General features: G+C 44.8%; 1 protein-coding gene across 9 annotated transcripts in view; it reads left to right on the forward strand.

Annotated features, from left to right (window-relative positions):
* The window catches only part of TSNARE1 (t-SNARE domain containing 1), a 508,113-nt gene that overhangs the window by 50,601 nt on the left and 440,822 nt on the right, over positions 1 to 16,690 (forward strand). The window lies entirely within an intron of this gene.

Here is a 16,690-nt window from a genome sequence, read left to right on the forward strand (position 1 = left end):
GATGCAAATAAAATTTTGCCCTTAAGAATTTACTTTTTTTTCCTGGCTTTCATTTATAGAAGTTTCACCCTCTTTTGGACTGAGTTGCAAAAAGGGAGAGCTGGTTTATGAAAGTTTTGGTGGTGAGGCTGGGGAGGGAGTCCCTGTGCGCCATGCCTCAGCTTCACTCATATGGAGAGCAACCTTATCCAAGAGCTCTCTCAGAGCTTTGGCCATATTTTCGTGTTCTTCCCATGTTGTCGTGTGCTGATCTTCTGATGGTTTCATGTCTTTGATCTCTAGAGCTAGCTATGTACAGAAAAAAAATGAAATACAGAGAATGGCAGTGTTTTGAAACATGGGTGCTTAAAGGTGCCATGCAGAATTAGAATCATAGCATAGTTTGGGTTGGAAGGGACCTTTAAAGATCATCTAGTCCAACCCCTTGCAACGAGCAGGTACATCTTCAACCAGATCAGGTTGCTCAGAGCCCCGTCCAACCTGGCCTTGAGTGTTTCCAGGGATGGGGCATTGACCACCTCTCTGTTCCAGTGTTTCACCACCCTCATCGTAAAAAATATCTTCCTTTTATCTAGTCTGAATCTGCCCTCTTTTAGTTTAAAACCATTACCCCTTGTCCTGTTGCTACAGGCTATATTAAAAAGTTTGTCCCCAAATTCCCTGAAATCACTGAGAATTGTGTTGTTCTGTAGGTCTTCAGGTTTAACTTCATGTTTTCTTGAAAACTCTTGCCAGGGTGAGTAAAGGCTTATTGGTCTCCTGCGCAGTGTGGAAGACAAGCAGGGGAGTGCTGGTCCCATGCTGCGCTGTTGGCTGCTCACTGCTTCACTCCCAGAGGACTTACTCTCTGCTCCAGCAGCAGATTCACAAGCGGCAGCTCCGTTCGTGGGCAGGAAAGCCAAAGCCAAGCTCCATTGGCTTTTCCCAGGACTATTCTTTTGTTTTCCCTCCTATCTGATTTACCTCCGCTTGCAGGTGTGGGGAGCTGCTGTGGATTTACATGACTCCTCCATGGTATCCCTTGAGACAGCAACTCTGATTCATCACCTCCAAGGCTCGTGTAAGGGGACAAAGCAGAGCTTTGTGTAATTTTCATGGTACCTGCGGCAGCACCGGTGCTGAATCAGCAGGACGGGTGCCCCTTTTGATACGGGTGATGTTTCCCTACATGTCAGTGCTCATTGCCCCTGGATCTCCTTGTAGCAGTACTGAGTAAAGAGTATTAGTGGTGTTACCGCTGTCCTGAATAGTCCCACAGCACCATGTGTGGCTGGAGAAAAGTAACATAAATTGTCCTCCCTCAAGGATCTGGGTTGAAGATTAGAGGATTTGGCTTCAGTACGAGCTAGTTGTGCCTTAAAACAAATTTCGCTGAAGGCGTCTTTTTCTCAGCATTATGGCTTTCCCTTTCCATCTCTTGCTGTTATGTGCAGTTTCTTCTGTGTGGCAGAAAGGACCAGCTGCGTGGGAATATGACCTCTGGGAGCGGCCTAGACCGGTGGGTTAGAAAGCTGTAGTCAGCCAAGTTGGTGGGGCAGATTGTTTTAGCAAAGTGGGGGGAAATAACTCTTGTGGCATCTCTGTATCTCTGACTTATCCTGCTTTTGCTGGACCCGGAGTCACAAGCGTGGTGCAGGATGTTGTTTTGTGGTGTGAATTATGTGGAATGCCAAACGTGATGAATGTGAAAGTCCCTTTGTGCTTTGAGAGATGTGTGGATGGTGTCAGCCAAGCTGGGTTCAAGATATTTAGCTCCCATCAGCTGTTGTGATGGTCCCTGGCTGTGTTGATAGCGTGTTGGCCTCCGTTGATTTGTTGACCTGTCCAACTTTGTAACTGTTTCTGTGGTGTCTTTGTGCTCTTGGACACATGCTGATCGCCCTCTCAGAATCACAGAATCGTCTAGGTTGAAAAGGACCTTGAAGATCATCTAGTCCAACCGTTAACCTAGCACTGACAGTTCCCAACTATACCATAGCCCTAAGTGCTATGTCAACCCGACTCTTGAACACCTCCAGGGATGGGGACTCCACCACCTCCCTGGGCAGCCCATTCCAACCCATTCTGGAAAGAAATACTTCCTGATATCTAGTCTAAACCTTCCCTGGCACAACTTGAGCCCATTCCCTCTTGTCCTATCATGTATTACTTGGTTAAGGAGGCTCATCCCCAGCTCTGTGTGTAGCATGGGTCTGCTCCTCTGCTGTCTACACCAAGTTGGGTGGAAGTGTTGATCTGCTTGAGGGTAGGGAGGCTCTGCAGAGAGATCTGGACAGGCTGGAGCGATGGGCTAAGGCCAACTGTAGGAGTTTCAATAAGGCCAAATGCCAGGTTTGGCACTTGGGCCACAAGAACCCCCAGCAGCGCTACAGGCTTGGGGAGGAGTGGCTGGAGAGCTGCCAGTCAGAGAGGGACCTGGGGGGGATGGTTGATAATGAGCCAGCAGTGTGCCCAGGTGGCCAAGAAGGCCAATGGTATCCTGGCTTGTATCAGCAATAACGTGGCCAGCAGGGACAGGGAAGGGATCTTACCCCTGTACTTGGCAGAGGTGAGGCCGCCCCTTGAAGAGTATGTTCAGTTTTGGGCCCCTCACTACAAAAAGGCCATTGAATGTCTCGAGCGTGTCCAGAGAAGGGCAATGAAGCTGGTGCAGGGTCTGGAGCACAGGTGTGATGGGGAGCGGCTGAGGGAACTGGGGGGGTTTAGTGTGGAGAAGAGGAGGCTGAGGGGAGACCTCATGGCCCTCTGCAACTCCCTGAAAGGAGGGTGCAGAGAGGGGGGATGAGTCTCTTGAGCCAAGGAACAAGCGCCAGGACAAGAGGGAATGGCCTCAAGCTGCGCCAGGGCAGGGTCGGACTGGCTCTTAGGAAGGATTTCTTTGCAGAAGGGGTTGTTGGGCGTTGGAATGGGCTGCCCAGGGCAGGGGGGGAGTCCCCATCCCTGGAGGGGTTGAAGAGTCGGGTTGAGCCAGCGCTGAGGGATCTGGAGTTGAGAACGGTCAGTGTGAGGTTAATGGTTGGACTGGATGATCTTCAAGGTCTTTTCCAGCTGAGATGATTCTGTGATTCTGAGGATGAGGAAAGTGAGTGAGAACTGTTCGGGGAGGGTCACCGCAGCTGCAGGTTGTGTATGGGATGCTCTTGAAAGCCTCGCTGTTTGGTAGCCACATGTTGGTCCTTTGAGAGCAAAGCTACAGAAGGCCATCTCTTGCAGCAGGGAGGCTGTATCTCTTCCTGATCAGATTTGCTGTTTTTCACCTCCCGATACCCTAAAAGTCCAGGCAGCAGAGTTATTTTTAGCTCATTCACTCTCCCTGCCTGGGATCTGCACTGAGCAAGTGCTTGGTGAAGGTGCTTTCACTGAAAGGGGTGGTCAAGGTTCAAGCACAGTGTGCTCCATGACTCCAGCCCACTTCATCCAGTCGGCCAAGTGTTTGCCAGAGGCTACTGAGGTCTGGAGAGGCCACTCCATGCTACGTACACCAGCAGGTCCTCCCTGAGGATGTTGTTCAACTGGCCTGACCAATGCTTCAGCCATTCAGGTAACGCAAGTAAGAGGTTGACTGGGGTTAAGCCTGTGGCTGGATTTCTGCTTAGGTGGGAGCAGTGAGCATCAGATTTCTCGTGTGTGTCCAAGTTGTTGTCCGTCTTTCTTGTCTCTGACTGGTCATTTGTGCTTTCAGGTAGAGGCACAGTGATTGGAAAAATTGTGGTTTTATCGATGCATAAAAATACATGTGCATGCACACGACTGTATGTAAAAGATACCTTGTTTGCTAAAGCAAATGGAGATATAACATTCATGTGTTGATGCCCTTATGTGCCCAGGTCCTTCCTAGATCTTGTTGCATTTTCTCCTTGCCCCTGTCCTTCTGATCTTTGCAAATGTTGCTGTTGAACCTCACAAATGCTGTTTTCCATGTGGATGCTGATTTTGTCTTTAGGAGTGGTAAGGAATTGGGGATGTTGTTTATCCAAGTGCCCATACAGGGGCTTCAAGCTAGTGATGTGGACTTGGGTTGCTGTTGCTCCTCTCCCAGCGTGCTGCTCTGTATCCTCATCCCATGTGTGGTTCCTGGCTGTGGCATTGCTCTGCGGGATGCTGTCAAGTATGTATGGAAGGAAAAAGGAGCCATTATACAACATCCTTGTATGGCTGTCCCAGCTGTCAGTGTGTGATGTGAACAGTGTGATGCCCCAAAAAAGGTTCACCCTGGGTGGTGGGTTAATCTGGTACTTACCCACGCCTGCCTTCGTCTGGATGTCCTGATGTTTAGCATTCAGTACATCACCCACCTTAGAGCAATGGGCAGTGTCGCCAAGCTGTTAGCATATTTTGTGTTTTCTCAAACCAGTTTCTTGGCCAACATTTCAGTACTGGGGTGGTTTCTGGCCAGATTTCACCCATGCGGTGGTCCCTGCTCAGTAAGCAGGGCTGGCTTCGCCTCCGCAAAGCCTGCAGCTCCCATCTTGCTGCTTTTCCCTTGCATCTCAACGCTTGCATTCTTGCAAGCGAACAAGATAACCGCCATGTAGTTTTTGTAACAAACTCTCCTCAAAGTGACAACCGTGGGCAAAAGCGTGTTGATGTGGTGCACTGGGATTGCTGATTCGCTGGGCTGTCGTCCTAATCTCTTTAGAGCTGGAAGAGATTGAAGAGCATTGCCGCTCTGAGCTTCCTCCGTTGTCTTTCTTGAGAAACGCCGCCTCCAAGTAACCTGGGATCTGCACAAATTCCATGGTCTTCCCCAAAGAAGTAGGAAGGTGTTCTCCCACGTCGGCAACGTGGTTTTGGGTTTGGCAGAGCAGAGCGTACAACTAGAGGGAAAGCTTTCCGTGCTTGGACGCAAGCATTGCTGTCTGGCCGCGGGAGGTGTCTGCCGTGTACCGCATAGGAAAAGGTTTCTTGTGTTTTGGGAGTGCTCCTCAGATGGGGAAAACCTGAGTGTTAAGGAAAGATTTATCTTTTTTTTTTTTTTTTTGAGATGCGGGGGAATACGGGGAAGTGAAACTGTAGTTATTGCAGTAGCTATTGCCAAGAACAGCTCCTGGATGTTTGTCAGCTTTAAAAATGAGCTTGATCTCCACCGCATACTAAGAGATTGATGAGAGCTTTCCTGTGCTGTTCAGGTGTTTGGACTAAGCACCAGCACCTGAAAACACATGAACTTTGGAAATCCAATGTTTTTCCCACTTCTCACCCTCCTGCGGCATCGAGAATCTGCTGGTGGTTGCTGTCACCATTTTCCAGTTTATCGATGTCCTCTGTTGCAGCTCAGGTGGGATGGGTGAAAGATGAGACTGTCCTTGTCCTCCCTCCATCAAATGGCTACCAACTTCAGGTTGGGATGCTATGATGGGGTTCATGATTTAACTTTATTTATTTATGTATTTATTTTTTTGAAGAAGTGGAAGGATTGATTTTTTTTTTTTTTTAATTATTTATTTCTCTTTTGACCTGGAACTTCCAGAAACTCAGGCTCCACAATCAAGAGCAGGTACCTCCTTGTCTTAAAAGTGAATACATGTGTGCAACCCCCTTACTTTCTGCAGCAAGCTGCCAGTGAGCTGGGGATGAGTCTCTTTAACCAAGTAATGAACGATAAGACAAGAGGGAATGGGCTCAAGTTGCACCAGGGAAGGTTTAGACTAGATATTAGGAAGCATTTCTTTACAGAACAGGTTGTTAGGTGTTGGAATGGGCTGCCCAGGGAGGTGGTGGAGTCCCCATCCCTGGAGGTGTTTAAGAGTAGGGTTGACATAGCACTTAGGGATATGGTGTAGTTGGGATCTGTCAGTGCTAGGTTAATGGTTGGGCTAGATGATCTTCAAGGTCCTTTCCAACCTAGATGATTCTGTGATTCTGTGAATCTGTCCTGTGTTGGGCAAGACTTCTTGGCCGCAGCCTCCATTTTTCAGGGCACATCAGCATATTTTGAATTATCTGTATCTCTGGACCTTACAACTTTTCTCTCCTTTTGCTAGCTTTGGATCTTTTTGTGTGTTTTAAAAACACCTCCTCCACGCATGGGCAGGTTTCTATGCTGGTTTAGGATGGCAGCCAGCATTTCTACAGCTGGTGCGTTGAGCATCGTGCAAGGTTTCTGCAAAAGAGGGAAATCCAGATGTCCCCTTTTTTCTAAGTGGTGAGGAAGATGCTGATGTGAGTTACTTCTACATTTAGAGATCCAAAAGGCCAAATGTATTTATCTTTTAGCTGAACGGGGTGGCAGCTCTCCAGCCTGCTTGCTGCAAATTCAAGGTTATTTTATGGAGCCATGGTGGGGATCTCTCATCTTTTTTCTCTCCTCTCACAGTATGTATGTATGGAGATACCGTGTGCGGGGTGGTGTTAGAGCGGGTGCTGTGAGGGATGTGGATTGCAAGGATGAACTGCGTGTAGGTTTGGAAGAGGATTTTGTTGGCAGCTAAAGAGTAGTGGGAAGGGAGACAGGCATTGATTGTACAGGAATGGTCTCTAGAACGCAAAAAATACTGATCCAGCATCAAACAGTAAGACAAGGAAACCCTGTGCACTATTCAAATCTGTTACTAATTCCAAGGGAAAGGACATCACTCTTTTCTAAAATGACATTTTTTCTATGAAATTTGAAATGCTAGTGAAACTTTGAAATTCTTGGTGACTTCCCAACTCAACTCTTCCCAGCCTCATCCTCCAGAAGGGTACAACCTATAGCAGGGAAGGAGAGTTCATAAAATCAAGCAGGGCCAAGATAATGAAGAGGAGAGGCAATAGTATGGTGCCTGTCATTGAGGGAGAGCGCTTCTGCATTTGGAGATGGCTTGAATCAATGTTTGCTGTTTTAAGGCTGGTTCATGTCATCAGTCCTTGTCTCCTCAACAATATAATTGCCTGAGGTGATCTGCTCTGGCCCAAGCTGACCAGCTGGGAAGGATCTTGTCTTGGAAACTCTGGAGTTAGAAGTATGTTCTGAGAAAAAAAACGATGTGCTCTGTTTTGAGAGAGCAGCTGGGAAGCAGAATAAAATCCTTTTCCTTTTCAAAAAAAAAAAAAAAAAAAAAAAAGAAAAAATAATACAGAAAGAAAGAAAGAACCTGTAAACAGAGGGTTGAAAAGGCTCAACTTCTGTACTATTGTGTGTGAATATTACTCTGAAGCCCTCATTGGGATCAAAGCACCTTTGCTGAATGCAAAGTATTGTCTGTGCCCACCAGCATTGCTGCTTCTCAACAAGGTGCAGTTGTTCAGTAAGTAGTTACAATTTTGGGGGAAAATATCTAGAAGTGATTAAAAAGTAATTTAAAATATCTGTGCTTTCCTATTAAGCTTTTGCTGGTGGCATTAAACAGTCTATTTCTTCCCCTGCACTTACAACAAGCCTATTGTCACACTGTAGACATTTTTATGATAAAAAACATAACATCATGTATCGACCAAAGCTCAGTTAACTAAAGCAAGTGGGAGACCTCCCTTGGCAGACAACAACCTGTGCCTGCGGATGTTGATTTCTCTAGGGATTAGTAAATTTGGCATATCAGTGTATTTTTAAATAACTCCATGACCTCACAGTGCCAGTTAGGGAAAGGGTGTTATTTGCATTCTTACCCTGCCCCTTAAATTGGACCAGGAAAACCATGTGGTAGGTTTTTTTTTTCTTTCAATTGCAATAGAGCAACAACAATAACCAAAAAAAAAAAAAAAGCAGTAAGCAGTTGGGGCAGACTGTGGAGTGGGGGGGATACAGATGTGTTAATGCTTTCCTGGGTCTGAAAAATGCCTGCTTTGCCCATTGTTATAAAAACAAGGTTGCAGCTCCAAAAACATTTGCCGTGTGTTGCACCCATGTAATAATATAAGAGGTAGAAGTTATAGTACAAGAGCTTGCATGAGGAGCTTGAAAATGCTCAAAACCCCTCTTGGATGGGGTCAGGAGGTGCTGCTTTCGTTGGGTATTTGAGGCAACTTTTGGGTTGCATCTTTTCACAGCCATCTTGGCCTTTGCTTGGTGTTGTGAGTGCTTTTCCAAACTGAAAACATCTTGGAGTTTCAGTCGAGTGAATGATTTCTTAGAGTCAGCTAGATTTTGTTGGTGGGGTTGGACTTTGTTAGGCATGGGGGGTGACCTGAATAAAACAGTATTTGGCTTATGGGGGTTGTCCCCAGTGACTTCTGTCTTCACTCTAGAGAGGACTTTGGACTTCAGGTCCATGGGAATCCTTGGTCTTGCCCTCCTTGAACCTCTTCTGTTGAGAAAAGTTGGCTAAAGGCAACAGATGATTCATTATAAGCATTGACATCCCTACTGACTGTTACGATAGAGAGGTGTTTTCCATATGCCAGTGGCTTGATGTCTCACTTTCAGATATTGTCCCAAAGCCTTTTTTTATCTTCTTTCTTTGCTTCTCTAAATAATAACTGAAGGAAGAAAAAAACCTTGGAGGGTGCTGTCATAGCTGGTGTGGAAGGTGCTATATAAAACAAGGCTGTCTTGGACAGCATTGCTCATCCCGTCAGTGCAGCTGTTGGGTGGTTTGTGGGCCCCCAGCGTGTGAGCACTTTCTGGCAGTTTGGTCCTGTGGCCAGAGCTGCTCTTCTCATTAATGAAATCTGAGGACTGTTATGGTGAAATGCTGTCCTTTTCCACCAGCGTTCCCCTCCCTTGCCCTTACTTCTTCTTTGGACCTGTGCTTCCTCCTTAGGACAGGGAGAATTCCCAGTGTCTACAGTGAGAAGAAGTGAAAGAAGGTTAAAAAAGAAGCTCAACGCTGGAAAGCTCTACAAGATATGAAAACCTGTTCTTGCAGAATGGTGGTTCCCAAATGCTTCTGCTGAACCCCCAGCACATGCTCCTGAGCCATGCTTCCATGAGAGATACCCACTGGGCTGTTTTGGACATGGGAGTCAGTGCAGTGGGGGATTTTTAGAAGAAGATGGTTGAAATGCTGTTCCTTGGCTGATGTGCAGTTGGCCCAGACCTGCTCTGTAGAGGCTGGTGGCCTTGGCTGGGCTAAGTGGTCTAGTTGGTGTAATTTCTCTTTTCTCTCACAACCACTCTCATGCATGATATCTCTCATAAAGAGCTCAAATTGTCTTCTAAAAACTGTATTTACAATAAGATGTGTAATCTCTGGTGCTGCCATAGGGTAGCCATAATTAAAAGCAAACCACAGGAGTTTGTCTAAATTAGCAGGTAATTACATACAGTGAAAGAGGAATGGGGGGGAGGGAGAATTTATAGGCTGATGGGTTATTTGAAATATACTCTGATAATTTTATTTTGTAATCTAATTATAAGAGAACAAGGGGAGGAAAAAAGTTGTGCAATAATCAGAGGAGCTGACTCATGCTGTTGAAAGGATAAACAATTTTCTCCCCCCGCCCAAAGAAAAAGGTGTGTTTTGAAATTGCTTTTGAAAGTTAATATTTACAGGACTGAAAGCTGATAGACTTTCTGTTATGTCATAACTAATCTTGATGGCAGAGAGCTTTCTAACTCTGTCACACTCAGTTAAATCAGATTTGGCAATGCTGTGATAGGGTCTGTAAGTCTCTAATGTTAGCCAAGGAGAAGTGTGCTGGCAGAGACCCGTGCTATGAACCCACCTATAATTTTCCCATGTTTTCTGCAGTAACATCTCCCTCTAATGAGCATAAAACAAACAAAATCCCAACTTTTGAAAAGTCATGACCTGGATAAAACTAACCTTTACTTTTCTGTCTTTTATGATTAAGTTCTATGGGTTTTTTTGGTCCTGTTTCTTGCTGCAGATTTTCTGAGGAAACACTGAGCTTTGGGATAAAATACAGCCCTGTGTTTGTCTAAAAAGTCTAGATCTCTTGACTTAAAGTAATTACACCTTTATTTTAATATGTCAAGCAGACCTTTAGATAACGTAATAGCTTTACTGTTGGCACTTAATCTCATTGCTGAGCAGAGGTGTAAGCTATCGGGCTGCTTTGTGTCTAAGTGCATGTAGTTGTATGAGCTTTTCAATTCCACTGCTCCAATGGAAAACTGGGAGCATTTGTCCCCTGTGGAAAGACATCAGTGAGCATGTGAGAAAGTTAGGAAAAGAGTCTCAGGTGGTTTAGAGAGTATCCACTCTCTTATTTTTTTTAGTTGGCAAGAGTTTGGCACTGTCATGGATCTTCTTGCTGTTAGTGAATTTTTAAACTTGTTGGCAAAGTCTCATTTTCCTGCATGTCCTCAGCCAGCATCTTGGATATCTTGTAATTCAGGTTATGATCAAGGCAGAGCTATTTCAGGTTATGCCTTTGTGGTTGCATCTACAGGTCCGGATCTCCATGCTGCTCTTGTTGAATTAGCCTAGCTCTTGGGAAATGACTGGGCTGTTAATAGTCTGTTAATTCACCAGGTGCGTGTTCATCCACTGGTGTCTAAATGTGTCTTCACTACTGACAAGCTGAAAGTATCGCTGTTGCAGCATTGAAAAAAATCTGTTGTTTAAAAGATGTCCTGGTCTGCCTGATATCTTCCATGTTTGTGATGGACGTGGGTCCATTGCTTGTTGGCTGTGGAGAACTTTGCTCATTCTCAAGCTGCAAAGAAGCTCCTTTCCTGACCTAGAAATGCAGCCCTTACATTAGCCATTCACCATGCATAGTATGATGAGGCGCATTAAAAACTACACAGAACTTTAATCAGTTTTTAAATACTATAGCTCCTTGCCAGCCCTGCACTCAGTGTGAGGGAAGCAGCTCTTGGCAGTGGTGGATGAGGGCAGCTGTTCTGCCTGGATATCTGTGGCAAAGTGCTATTTTATGAACTCCTTTGCTTTTGGCTAGAGGCAGCGCGTGCTCCACGAGTTTAATTCTGCTCAGCCTCCACGATATGTTGAACCTGGTGTCTCTTGGCTCCGTGTCGGAGGGATTTTATCTTCTCCGGCTGAGGAAGAATGCGCTGAGTGAGGTGGTTGGAGGTGCTGAGGGAGATGCTCTGAGCCTGACGTGTAGCTGAAGCCACCACTCGCAGTTGGGCACCCAGGCATCTGCTCATTGCCTGCATGAGCCAGAAAGGACTGCCCACCCCTTATCACAGAATCACAGAATCATCTAGGTTGGAAGGGACCTTGAAGATCGTCTAGTCCAACCGCTAACCTAGCACTGACAGTTCCCAACTACACCATATCCCTAAGGCTTCTCTTCAGACACTGTCACAGTGCACAGCGGTGTCTTGTTGTCTCTCTAACTTTCCACCTACATATCACAACTTGGCTATTGCTGCCTCACAGTTGGACACAACATAAATTTATATCAAGGAGGAAAGAACCCAACTCCTGTGGGAGGTCATGATCCTGTGGGATTTTTCTCTTTCTGAACAAATTTCTGGTTTTCAGGCCTCTAACCATTGTCCAGTCTTCCCTGCGTGCTCAGTAGAGATGTCTGGGCAATAGCCTTGTTTTTCCTGGCTTTTTGCCCAAAGTAATTCATGGGCCTCTAGGGTGTCTGGGACAGAGAATCTGGAAACTATGATCCTAAGTTTCAGTGCCCAAAAGCTCAAGAAAGCTGTTGTTTTGGGACTGGTGTGATTATGCGCAAGCATGCTTTGGTGCATCTATAGTACTGTTGTGGCTCTTGCTTGTGTGGTTCAACCTTATCACCTGGGCATGCTGGTGGGGGTGCCCATCCTTAATATCCATCATCTCACATGGTTTTAATCTGCATTTTGCTCTTCCTGTTGAGTTGGGGTACGGTGGTTTGCTGACCCTTTACATGTGGGACCATCTGTAGCAGGACTGTTTCAGGGTATCGGATGATTGTTCGTGGTTGGGCATTGCTCTGTCTGTTAGTAGGATGAGCTGCAGAGAGCTGTGTGAAATGGCAGCCCACAGCTTTGCTGTTTTCTCCTACTGGAGCCCTATTTGAGACTTTTCTGAGGACTTCGGGCAAGCTAAGGGCTTGGTGCTATAGCTGTGCCATGCAGCTGTAGTCTTAGCTGTAGGGAACAGCTGTTGATAGGGCACCTTTTGAAATACTCACATTTAATAGCAATTCAAGGCATGGCTGAGCTCTGAAATGCTGTGGAGAACCTAAACGGTGGAATTGGAGCGACAACATAGCTAAAACCTTTCGGCTTCTTATTGAGCTATCTGGCTTTTGTATGTTGACTGGTCTGCTTGCTTGGACTGCTGACATTCATCTTCTCTCTTGACTGTCAAGTTCAGTGTAGTGGAAATGTTAATCCTGACTATGGTCACAATGTAAAGAATGATTTTCTGGTAAAAGCACATATAGAAGCTGTCTGTAAAAGTACATATAGAAGCTGTTTTATGAATCTATTTCTGTCCGAAGAACAGATCTGTACATGATGCTGCTCATGTTTGCTCATGTTATGCTATGAAGTCCCATCCCGCCAGGCTGTGGAAGCTGGTTCGTGTTGTCTCCTCCATCTACAGAACCTGCACAAGACAACTTCAGAGGATCCTCCTCTTTCTTAGTTAGATCCATTGGGATCAAGGGGTTTTTAGTGATGGTGTGTGGGAAGAACGTCCTCATTTCCTACCACATCTCCAGTCTGGGATAATCAACATCCCCTGATTGAACTTGCCAAAGGCCATAGACCTCTCTAAGAGATCCCTCAGCAGTTTGGAACATAATGTCCTTTATTGTCCTTTACTTCCAGGTCATAACTGTGTAGGGTCTAAGCCATAATCCCTATTCCTTGAAATTTTAAGCAGCTATCTCATTCTGCTTGATCTCCTGTCATGTCTGCCTGTCAGGGTGTTCTGTGCTGAATTGGTGCTCCATGTTGCTACAAGATTTTCTGGTCCCCTTTCAAAACACCTTCTTCTCTCCTTCTTCCTTATCTTCCATTTGCATGGCCTTAAAGCTGTTTCTTTTTTGGTGGCTTTTCTGAGAGCTTGGACTCACATCTGTTCTTTCAAGTCCAGTTCACTCCAGATAAGGCAGAGCTGGAGGCAAAGTTGCTGTCACTTTCTGAAGTTTGTCCTTTGCGTCCAGGACACATTTGTAAATGATGGTGTTATCCTGGCTCTATGCTATATGGTGAGCAGCAGACCTGTCCTGCCTGCAGGATTGTCCATGTAAACTCAGCAACATCTTGCCAGTGTCATTTACCTGTTAAAAGCACTTTGGGAATCCCTGTGTGGTCTGTAGGGCAGTACTTTGCAGGAGGAGAAAAGTCTCAATGCAGACACGGATGGCAGAGACTCCTGTGCCAGTGGTGAATGTGGAGTGTCAAGGAGGGACAAAACCCCAACCAGTGTCTTGCCGTTCTCCAGGGTGGTTTTTCTATTTGCATCTGGTGGAGCTGAAGAAAATACTTTTTGTTATTTAAGTCTATTTTGGTGAGATCTGCCATAGGAAGGGGAGTAGGGACCTGACTTGAAATATCTTCTATGAGGGCTAACATCTGCAGTGGAACATTTTTCTGTCCTGCACTTTTTTTTTTTTTTTACTGCTTTTTGGATGGATGAGCTGAAGGACAGATGGGTCAATGGATACTGTGTGCTCCCAAGTCAGCAGCGAGCCTGGAATAGTGCACTAAGTTTGGTTATCTAAGTTTGGAATTAAATTCTTCCAGTCCCAGGACCCACACGTGTTGCTCCAGTTGGGTGATACTCTGAGTCTTGGGCGATGCTCCATCTCTGGTTGTTCTATCGCAGGGAGGGACACAGTCTATAAAATCATCTCAGTTGCTCTAGATGGATGCTGAGCATGTCTGAATAGTGCTCTCCCACCCAGGGAAAGCGTGTCAGGTTCACGGTGGCACATTTTGATGTGTACATGCACCGTTGAGCATCTGACCTCTACTGCTTTTCTGCAGAAATATTTTGTCAGGATTTTTTTTTCTCCCCCTGTATTTGATGAACAACGTACAGACTTCAGAAGCATTTGATTGAATGATAAGATTTACCTCTGAAATGGAGCTTTTGTGTATGAACAAACCTGTGTTGGGATAGTTGGAAGGAAAGCTCGTAATACCACCAAAGTCTTTTAAACTGTGAACCTGCTGTCCTCCCTTCACCCCAATTTTTCAGGTGTGACAAGCTTGAAAGCTAGAAACCGCTCTTTGACTACACAGTAGACATGACACGGCGAATATATTTTTGGAAAATGAAGAACAATTGGTATGTTACTGCAGGGAAGATACTACTGATGCTGCATTACTGAAGGAAATCCCACTTGTTGCTTTTTTTTTTTCCCCCCATAAGCTACAGAATTTACTGCACTGTTAATGTGCTGAAAGAAAACAGTAATAAAATAGTCTCTGTAGCCAATCATACTTGTACCACAGAAATGCTCATATTTATGAGAGTGGTCAAACATGCAATAGTGTCCAGAGATGTATGGCAGTGTTTACAATAGACCATAGAACTATATGATTTATCACAGTGCACTGCATAGCAGGCTATAATGTGTGCTGTAATTAGTGTAATGTACCCTGTAATAGCTATGAAATAAATTCTGCACTGAAGCTTTCAGCCCCAAAACACAGGATCTAATGCAGATTCCACAAAGACAAAGGGGAAATAATCATCTAACGTCGTAAAGGCCTTCAGGTGAGGTCTGAAGTACATATGTACGTAATCTGTAGGTCTCAAATTTGTAGGCAAAATGTCTTTTACCCTTGCACTGGGCTTTCATTACATGACACAGAGCTTTTCTCTGCCCCACAGGCTCATTCTTCTTGTGTCAACCCGGGTAGGACTGGGAAGTGCTTAGTGATGAATTAATCACCCAATCCCACATCTTTGCTTGCACCCTCTTGGTGTGGCTCTTTTTAGCACTTGGTAGCTTTAGAGGGCGGATGACTGAAGACGTTTTGAAGCTCTGTGAGCATCTTCTAGTTCCTTATCTCTGTTGCATCTGCTATTTAAGTGTACTGAAAAACACTGGTTTCAGGTGGGAGTGGGTCTCCACGTGGACTTCTAAAACGTATTCTGGTGCCTTGCTGAATGATGCAGCCAAAATCAGCATTTTTGGTTTTTTGCTCCTGGAGGTCCTGTAGGACTGTCAAGTACTAATGTTGCCACTTCATAGACAAGGGACCTGGCTCCCGAAGGGCTTTCGCTGTGAAGTGGTGTCAGGAAGGACTAAGCTGAGACCTTTGAGCTTTGCTTCCTGTCTGAGATGCCCTCTGAGTGCTTGGGGAAAAGGAGTTTCGTAGTTGACATAGGATGGAATTTGTTTCATCCCTTTCTATCTTTCTATCTAGTATAAAAGCTTTTTTTTATTTTTATAAGGAGCCTTTATTATTCAGATCCTTATTAGGACAGAATTTAATTTTTAGGGCTAGTGCTGTGTTTGTTTGTGTGGTTTTTTTCTTCTTTTCTTCTCTATCTGGATTTCATTCCATAGATCATGAGTATTTGATTGGGGGTGGAAGAGTCAAACCAAAGCAAATTTATTTTGTCTGTCAAACCTCCTCTTTGTAATATTCTTCTCTATGTAAAAGATGACACAAAATCAATCTCCCGGTTAGCTTCGCCGTTCTGCTTGCAGCAGCTTGTACTCAATGATCGTTATTTTTTGTTTGGTTGCATTTTATTCTTTAACGTGCTTTCAAATACATCATCAAATAACAATACTTGTGAAGGAGGGGATCCTCCTTCCATTTGAAGGTCTGAGTGCAGATGTGAATTCGTATGGCCTTTTTCTAACCTTTTGTGATCATGTTGTACCGCTTTTTTTAGACAGGGATACCAGGGGAAGGAGCTGAGTGACAGTCAGGAATGAAGAACAAGGATATTATATTGCAGAACGGGACATGTCTTCTATGTTCTTTTTCAAGCAATAAATTTCTGAAATCTTCTTCAAAATATCCTTTAGTTTGTGCTTCAATTCTGTTAACTTTTCTTGCCCATACCACTGGTCTGCTTTCACCTTTTCAGGGTTCTCCATTGTCTTTGTGATGGACTGTGAAAGCAGATGCATGGTTGTAAGTGAAGTGAATCAAAATGTATTCCTAAAACTACTGTTCCACTAATGTAGTTTATTTTTTCCTGCATGCTTTAATTCAATATAAGTTCTTTCATACTATAACTTCTAATTTTAATAGACTTTTTGAGATCCTTTATATTTGTAGAGTTCTGGATTCAGGGGGAAAAAAAAAAGTTTAAAGAAAGTGGATATCATTGAGCTTCTAACCTGAACTGAATGAACTAGTCTCTTTTAATATATTTCGTAGTCAGAACTTTGCAGGACCTTCTCATTTCCTCACACATAATAAAGACTAAATATTAACTCCGTGATCTTGAGGTATTGATCTGTAAGGACTGGGGAAAGTGATTTTTGTTGAGAGAGTATTGGAGAACCAAGTGATGGCAAAGGGTGATGAACAGGAGGACTTGGAGCAAAAGTGAGCCCCACCAGCAAGAAGACACAGAAGGTGGTGCTTTAACCCCCAGTTGGTTTACTGGATGGTCGGTCTTCTCATAAAAGTCCACATCAGTGAATTTTAAGCCCAAACTCAGTGAAGGACCTAAATATGACTCTGAACATGAGTCAGCAGAGTGTCATTGTGCCGGAGAAGGTGAACCACATTCTTTGTTAATAAAAGTAGAGACAGCAGGTCCAAGGAAATGATCCTTCCCCTCTCTTTGACACTTGTGAGGCTGCGTTTGGACACAGTGTCCAGTTTTGGGCTTCCCAGTACAATAAGGATATTGGTATGTTGAAACATCTCCAGGGGAGGCCACCAAGGTGTCTCTAGGACATACAAGAA

Source organism: Strix aluco, chromosome 1, assembly GCF_031877795.1.
Source record: "Strix aluco isolate bStrAlu1 chromosome 1, bStrAlu1.hap1, whole genome shotgun sequence".
In the NCBI taxonomy this organism is placed as follows: domain Eukaryota; kingdom Metazoa; phylum Chordata; class Aves; order Strigiformes; family Strigidae; genus Strix; species Strix aluco.